The sequence below is a fragment of the Oryx dammah genome, unplaced genomic scaffold (assembly GCF_014754425.2).
Source record: "Oryx dammah isolate SB20612 unplaced genomic scaffold, SCBI_Odam_1.1 HiC_scaffold_33, whole genome shotgun sequence".
Taxonomy (NCBI): domain Eukaryota; kingdom Metazoa; phylum Chordata; class Mammalia; order Artiodactyla; family Bovidae; genus Oryx; species Oryx dammah.
This window is the reverse complement of record NW_024070217.1, coordinates 1315-9940: the sequence shown is the minus strand read 5'-3', so window position 1 is coordinate 9940 and position 8626 is coordinate 1315. Positions and strand designations below refer to the sequence as shown.

The window sequence follows — 8626 nt, the reverse complement described above, 5'->3', positions numbered from 1 at the left end:
GATGACTCTGAGGGATGGGATGGGGAGGGAAGTGGGGGGGGGGGTTCAAGATGGGGAACACATGTACACCCATGGCTGATTCATGTGAATGTATGGCAAAAACCACCACAATATTGTAAAGTATTTAGCCTCCAATTTAAAAAAATGTAAAAAAAAATACATATTAAAATGAGAACAGATTATAGAATATGTCAAGCTATAGAATTGCAGTGTGTACTACAAGAGATATGATTAATAACTACAATATCTTTCTTTAGTTCAAAGTGAGATCATTTTATAAAGAAATACGGTTTTTGAATTTACAGTTTAAAGAACACCCTAATGAGGGTCAGAAATTGTCAAAGTCTTTCTCATATATTTGTTAAGCAAAAACTAAAAATAAAAAATGCTGCTTTAACCTCAAAACAAAACAAAACACTTTCCCTTGATGGTGTCCTACGTGGACATCTTGCACTCCCTAAAGACTTATAATTTGGAAGGAGGCGCAAAGTCCTCTCCACCTGTGTATCTCACATCATCATTGCCATCTTAGTCGTTGTGTCCTACTTATCTGTTTTCGTGCCCTGTATATTTGCAGCCACCCCATGGCTACATTTTATATCATCATAACTCCTTTGCTAAACTTCTAAATGTGCTTTCTGTGCATGCTAATTTGCTTCAGTTGTGTCTCATTCTTTGCGACCCTATGGACTGTAGCCTGGCCCAGCTCCTCTGTCCATGGGACTTTCCAGGCAGGAATACTGGAGTTGGTTGCCATTCCCTCCTCCAGGGGATCTTCCCAACGCAGGGCTCGAACTCCCATATCTTATGTCTCCTGTACTGCCAAGCAGGGTCTTTACCACAAACACCACCTGGGAACGCAGCCACAAATTTAGAGGTGAAAATGCTATGAGGAAGCTGTGGGATGAAAAAGAGACTTTGGGAAATAATCACAACAATGAGTTTGTCTCCTAAATGGAGAAGAGAAAATACAATTCCATGGTTCAGGGTCCACTGAACACTACTTATGAAAACTATGTTGAGCCAACATCCGCTGGATAATTGAAAAAGCAAGAGAGTTCCAGAAAAACATCTATTTCTGCTTTATTGACTATGCCAAAGCCTTTGACTGTGTGGATCACAATAAACTGTGGAAAATTCTGAAAGAGATGGGAATACCAGACCACCTAACCTGCCTCTTGAGAAATCTGTATGCAGGTCAGGAAGCAACAGTTAGAACTGGACATGGAACAACAGACTGGTTCCAAATAGGAAAAGGAGTACGTCAAGGCTGTATATTGTCACCCTGCTTATTGAACTTCTATGCAGAGTACATCATGAGAAACGCTGGACTGGAAGAAACACAAGCTGGAATCAAGATTGCCAGGAGAAATATCAATAACCTCAGACATGCAGATGACAATACCCTTATGGCAGAAAGTGAAGAGGAGCTAAAAAGCCTCTTGATGAACGTGAAAGAGGAGAGTGAAAAAGTTGGCTGAAAGCTCAACATTCAGAAAATGAAGATCATGGCATCTGGTCCCATCTCTTCATGGGAAATAGATGGGGAAACAGTAGAAACAGTGTCAGACTTTATTTTTTTTTTGGCTCCAAAATCACCACAGATGGTGATTGCAGCCATGAAATTAAAAGACGCTTGCTCTTTGAAAGAAAAGTTATGACCAACCTAGATAGCATATTCAAAAGCAGAGACATTACTTTGCCGACTAAGGTCCGTCTAGTCAAGGCTATGGTTTTTCCAGTAGTCATGTATGGATGTGAGAGTTGGACTGTGAAGAAGGCTGAGCGCCGAAGAATTGATGCTTTTGAACTGTGGTGTTGGAGAAGACTCTTGAGGGTCCCTTGGACTGCAAGGAGATCCAACCAGTCCATTCTGAAGGAGATCAACCCTGGGATTTCTTTGGAAGGAATGATGCTAAAGCTGAAGCTCCAGTACTTTGGCCACCTCATGCAAAGAGTTGACTTATTGGAAAAGACTCTGATGCTGGGAGGGATTGGGGACAGGGGGAGAAGGGGACGACTGAGGATGAGATGGCTGGATGGCATCACTGACTCGATGGATGTGAGTGTGAGTGAACTCCGGGAGATGGTGATGGACAGGGAGGCCTGGCTGCTGTGATTCATGGGATCGCAAAGAGTCGGACACGACTGAGCAACTGAACTGAACCGAACTGAACTCAGAGGAATGGTCCAGGTAGGGAATTTTTAGCATTATAAAAACTGTATTTAGATTTATGTTGGTAGCTAAACTTTATTTACTTATATGATAAGCCATGGCTACTTTATTGTTTCCTTCATGTAATAACTATTTTAATGTTAAAAGACTTTTAATAAAGTAGTTATTGTTTGACTCTATTAAAAGAAAATAAGATCCAGGCATGAAAAAACCTTTTGCCTGATTTTCCCCCTGGTTTTATTAATCTCTGTATCCTTACTCATAGCACAGTTGTTAGGTAACAGAAGTTACCTAACTTAAAAAAAATACATACATATCTATCTATATATATATAATTGGATAATTTGTTAGTTATTACACTAAAATTTTGATACACTTAATTACATTTTTGATGTAAATTTTATTTATTAACCAAAGCATAATGTGATTAAATTGAATATTAAATAAAAGAAAAGAAAATCTTCCCATGACAGGTAGAGAAATGCATAATAAGTTCACTGAGACAACATGACTGGATCAATATTTTATATTTGATGGACAATCATCTTATAGGATTCCAAAGCTACTTTCTTTGTATGTTGCACCTTTCTGACATTAATTATGTGATTTGCTATAGTAATATCTTTACATATAGATGTTCTTTACAAACTTTGTGGAAAATGTCAGTGAATTAATTAAGCAAGAATCAGTCTTGGACACATTCCAGTTCCAAGACTCAATGATAAATGCAGCTAGAAGTAATGACATATCCCCTGATCTTCACCACTAACGGAGAAGATGCTAGCCTCTTAGTGAGTGATGTAGAGTTTTCAGGAGGTCCTTTCTTAGACTTAAAGCATGGCTTAAAAAATTAGGGGGGCGTCTTTCAAAATTGTAAGTCAACTAGTCTGGCTATGTTAACATGACAGAGTGAGAAGAGCTAAACCATCAAGTGGGACTTTTCTATTTGATGTTAGTAAGAAAGTAGTTACTTGGAAAACTTCCCTGGCAAATGGCTAGTTGCTGTCTTCCATGTACTTATAAGATGTGCTGGTCATTTTAATACCTTTCCTAAAGTGATAACCTTCTTTTTTCCGTATGAACCCTGGAATTCCTTTCAAATAACCAACAGTGCATATAAAAATGACCTGAGTAATCAGAAGACTTCGTAGAGAAAATGGACAGATAGTCAAATTAAATGAATATCCTCAGGTAATAAGGCAGCTTTCTACCCTCAGTTGTCAAACTGGATGAAAAATGATTCCAAGTGTTTATGAGTAACTTAAAGTCATCCTTTAGATTCTGAACAAGAGTCCACAAGGTAAGACTAACTGCAAATAGTGGGAACCAGACTTACAGTTGTGGGACTGTGTTTATTTTGCAAGACATTTAAATACCTTGAAGTCAATCAAACTTAGATTCAATTACAGATATAGCACTTAAAAACGTGTGGTTTGAGCAGTAAATTAGATGTTCTGAACTATAGTTTCTTCAATATGAAATGAGGATTACAGTTCTTGTTATTGTAAATATTGACTGTGTTACATTAAACTATGAGTTCGTGATTGAAATAAATGGACTCAATTTTGAGCACTGGAATGATGTCATCAGAATAAGATTAAAAAGGACAATTTGGGTTGCTTCAAGAGAACCAATTTTTGAAGACCAGGATAAACATGGAGAGAATTTGTGGAAGACTGTTGCAGTGGACCAGTAAGAAATTATTTTGAAAGTAGTGCCAATAAGCTTTATTAAAGTTTTATGAGAATAACTAATTGTGAAGAGCATTGAAATTTTTTTTCCTAACACAAACATGGAAAATGATAGCTTTTAATGAGACAAATAGGGAATATCTCTTTAAATTTGTTTTAGAAAATGCCTATGACTATTGTGGAAAATTTAACAGTTAGTTTTGTAAATATTAAATTGCCATTAAATTAGATGTCAAAATTATAGAAGGTGCATAAGAAGTTTGAAAAATAGAGGAGAGATAGGGGCTGGGGACATGAAATTAAACTGCTGCAAGCATTTATTGTTTAGGAAAAGGGAAATATCCACCTAAAGATCTAAGAAAGTATAAGTGAGGTCTGAGACAATTCAAGACAGGGATCTATTTACAGTTTGATCTACCCACATTGACTGTGTAAATTGCCTTAAGTGAATCTCAAGTATTACTCTTTCGTGAGTAATACTCAAGCATTGCTCTTTATAAATGTTGCACCTTTTTGTGGAACTCTCTTCCCATCATTCGTATTCTTTCATTTTTTTAAAAAAATTCAGCTGAATTATTGCTTCCTTTGGGAAACCTTCTCTAATTTTAGTTGATATACTCCTTTACTTGACTCTTAGCACTGTGTGAATATTCATTTAATGCACATATTACATGGGTCTGGAACTACCTGATTCCTCATTTTGAGTCATGTCACTGAGGGTGGGGTTCTATGGCTTATTCAAGTAAGTAAGTGTTAGTCGTGCAGTCGTGCCTGACTCTTTGAGATCCCATGGACTGCAGCTCACAAGGCTCCTCTGTCCATGAGATTTTCCAGGCAAGGATACTGGAGTGAGTTGCCATTTCCTTCTCCAGGGGATCTTCTCAATACAGGGATTGAACCCAGGTCTCCTGCATTGCAGGCAGATTCTTTACTGACTGAGCTTCAAGGGAAGCCCTGGCTTATTCAAGTTGGTAATTAAAATTTCCATGGCCCATTGGAGCCAAAAGATACTCCATTCACATTCTTCTAATGAATGGATAAATAAACAAGTATACTTATAATGCATTTAAATGTTTCCCCCCTTGTATTGTAGGCAAATTGCCTCTACTACCTGAACTCAGCCTCTGTACAGACTAGATGAAAGCCAGGAACAATGTAATTTACTTTGTCCTCTTGGGCCTCACACAGAATCCAAAGGAGCACAAAGTCCTTTTTGTTCTGTTCTTGCTCTGCTGTATTTTGACTGTAGTGGGCAACCTTCTCATTGTTGTGACTATAATTGTCAATAAGACTCTGAACTCACCGATGTACTTTTTTCTTGTTAGTTTATCATTTATGGATGTAACTTATTCCTCTTCTATTTCTCCCAGATTGATTTCAGACTTATTCTTTGGAAAAACAACAACAACAACAACAACAACACAACAACATATCCTTTGAATCTTGTATGACCCAGCTGTTTACAGAGCACCTTTTTGCTGAATCAGGGGTCTTACTTCTGCTGGTGATGGCCTGTGACCACTATGTGGCCATCCGTGAGCCCTGCATTATCTGGTGATCATGAGGCAGAGGGTGTACGTTGTGCTGCTGGTGGTGTCCTGGGTTGGGGGTTCTCTACACTCAGTAATTAAACTTTGCAGTGTTTATGGGCTCCCATTCTGTGGCCCCAATGTCACTGATCACTATATGTGTAACATGTACCCTTTATTGAAGCTCATCTGTACTGACACCTATGTCACTGACCTCTTAGTTGCATCCAGTGGAGGACTGATCTGCGCTATAGTGTTTCTGCCCTTGCTCGTCTCCTATGGAGTCATCCTGCACTCTCTGAAGAACCTGTCAGGAAGGGAGGCGGAAAGCCCTCCAGAACTTTGGTTCCCACATCAGTGTGGTTGTCTGCTTCTTTGTTCCTTGTATTTTCATAAATGCAAGACCTGCTAAGACATTCCCTATTGATAAATTATTGAGTGTGTTTTATACAGTCATAAGTCCCATGCCAAACCCATTAATCTACAGTGTAAGAAGTTCTGAGTTGACTAATGCTTTGAAGATGCTCTGGAGAAGAAACATCATATCTCACATTAACTAGGAGCTTTACAGACCATCTTTGGCTGCAAAGAATATAATCAGTCTGATTTCGGTGTTGACCATCTGGTGATGTCCATGTGTGGAGTCTTCTCTTGTGTTGTTGGAAGAGGGTGTTTACTATGACCAGTGCATTTTCTTGGCAAAACCCTATTAGTCTTTGCCCTGCTTCATTCCGCATTCCAAGGCCACATTTGCCTGTTACTCCAGGTGTTTCTTGACTTCCTACTTTTGCATTCCAGTCCCCTATAATGAAAAGGACATCGTTTTTGGGTGTTAGTTCTAAAAGGTCTTGTAGGTCTTCATAAAACCGTTCAACTTCAGCTTCTTCAGCATTACTGGTTGGGGCATAGACTTGGATAACTGTGATATTGAATGGTTTGCCTTGAAGACGAACAGAGATCATTCTGTCATTTTTGAGAATGCATCCAAGTACTGCATTTCAGACTCTTGTTGACCATGATGGCTACTCCATTTCTTCTGAGGGATTCCTGCCCATAGTAGTAGATATAATGGTCATCTGAGTTAAATTCACCCATTCCAGTCCATTTTAGTTCGCTGATTCCTAGAATGTCGACGTTCACCCTTGCCATCTCTTGTTTGACCACTTCCAATTTGCCTTGATTCATGGACCTGACATTCCAGGTTCCTATGCAATATTGCTCTTTACAGCATCGGGTCTTGCTTCTATCACCAGTCACATCCACAACTGGTTATTGTTTTTGCTTTGGCTCCATCCCTTCATTCTTTCTGGAGTTATTTCTCCTCTGATCTCCAGTAGCATATTGGGCACCTAATGACCTGGGGAGTTCCTCTTTCAGTATCCTATCATATTGCCTTTTCATACTGTTCCTGGGGTTCTCAAGGCAAGGATACTGAAGTGGTTTGCTATTCCCTTCTCCAGTGGACCACGTTCTGTCAGACCTCTCCACCATGACCCACTTGTTTTGGGTTGCCTGGCAGACATGGCTTGTTTTCATTGAGTTAGACAAGGCTGTGGTCCTAGTGTGATTAGATTGATTAGTTTTCTGTGAGTATGATTTCAGTGTGTCTGCCCTCTGATGCCCTCTTGCAACACCTACCATCTTACTTGGGTTTCTCTTACCTTGGATGTGGGGGTATCTCTTCACGGCTGCTCCAGCAAAGCACAGCTGCTGCTCCTTACCTTGGATGAGGGGTATCTCCTTACTACCACCGTTCCTGACCTTCAACGTGGGATAGCTCTTCAAAGCTCAACATTAGGAAAACGAAGATCATGGCATCCGGTCCCATCACTTCATGGGAAATAGATGGGGAAACAGTGTCAGACTTTATTTTTTTGGGCTCCAGAATCACTGCAGATGGTGACTGCAGCCATGAAATTAAAAGATGCTTACTCCTTGGAAGAAAAGTTATGACCAACCTGGATAGCATATTCAAAAGCAGAGACATTACTTTGCCAACTAAGTTCTGTCTAGTCAGGCTATGGTTTTTCCTGTGGTCATGTATCGATGTGAGACTTGGACTGTGAAGAAGGCTGAGCACGGAAGAATTGATGCTTTTGAACTGTGGTGTTGGAGAAGACTCTTGAGAGTCCCTTGGACTGCAAGGAGATCCAACCAGTCCATTCTGAAGGAGACCAACCCTGGGGTTTCTTTGGAAGAAATGATGCTGAAGCTGAAACTCCAGTACTTTGGCCACCTCATGAGACGAGTTGACTCATTGGAAAAGACTCTGATGCTGGGAGATATTGGGGGCAGGAGGAGAAGGGGACGACTGAGGATGAGATGGCTGGATGGCATCACGGACTCGATGGATGTGAGTCTGAGTGAACTCTGGGAGATGGTGATGGACAGGGAGGCCTGGCGTGCTGCAATTCATGGGGTCGCAAAGAGTCGGACACGAATGAGCGACTGAACTGAACTGAACTCACAGACCATGGAGGGAGTCATTTGACATCAGGTTCCATTTCCTTTGAATGAAGAAACTATTTTAAATTGGACTCTGATTTCTCTTTCTTCTAGAAAATTATGATAATTATAATTAAATGATACAATCACACAACTGTTCATTTGTAACATTTTGCCCCATGCTACAATGTAAGGTCCAAAATTCTTGTTTATCAATGCACCTAGATAACTGTAAGGCCTATATAGCAAGGCATTAATAGTAACTAAATGATTTAATGAGGAAAATGTTATATATTTATACAGATTTTGAATCAATTCATGTATCTTTATATTTTATAGTTTTTCAGGCAGAGTGCAATTGTTATTTCGATTCTTTTCATTTATGTGAACTTTTTATTTACATTATTTAAAATATTTAATTCTATATAGGTTTCCTTTTTTACTATATTTCAGTTGCATTATACATATAAATTTTTACTTTAATACTTTTGCTGTTTAAAAAATGAAATATAATAGATAATAATAAAAGCATAAGTGAAACCAAATTGTATGGGATGCAGTGTTGAATAAATTTCCTATTTTCCTTCAGCATTTTCTAGTCCTCATCCAGAGACTGGCCAAAATTTATTTCTTCATTTTCTTTTTTTAAAAAATTTATTTTTATTTATTTATTTTGATTTGCATTTCTCTGATAATGAGTGATGTTGAGCATCTTTTCATGTGTTTGTTAGCCATCCATATGTCTTCTTTGGAGAAATGTCTATTTAGTTCTTTGGCCCACTTTT

The 8626-nt window shown here is 38.9% G+C and overlaps 1 pseudogene; it reads left to right on the top strand.

The window, feature by feature from the left end:
* Nucleotides 1-5004: 5004 nt before the first annotated feature.
* On the top strand, nt 5005-5956 carry LOC120859147 (annotated as a pseudogene).
* Nucleotides 5957-8626: the final 2670 nt, after the last annotated feature.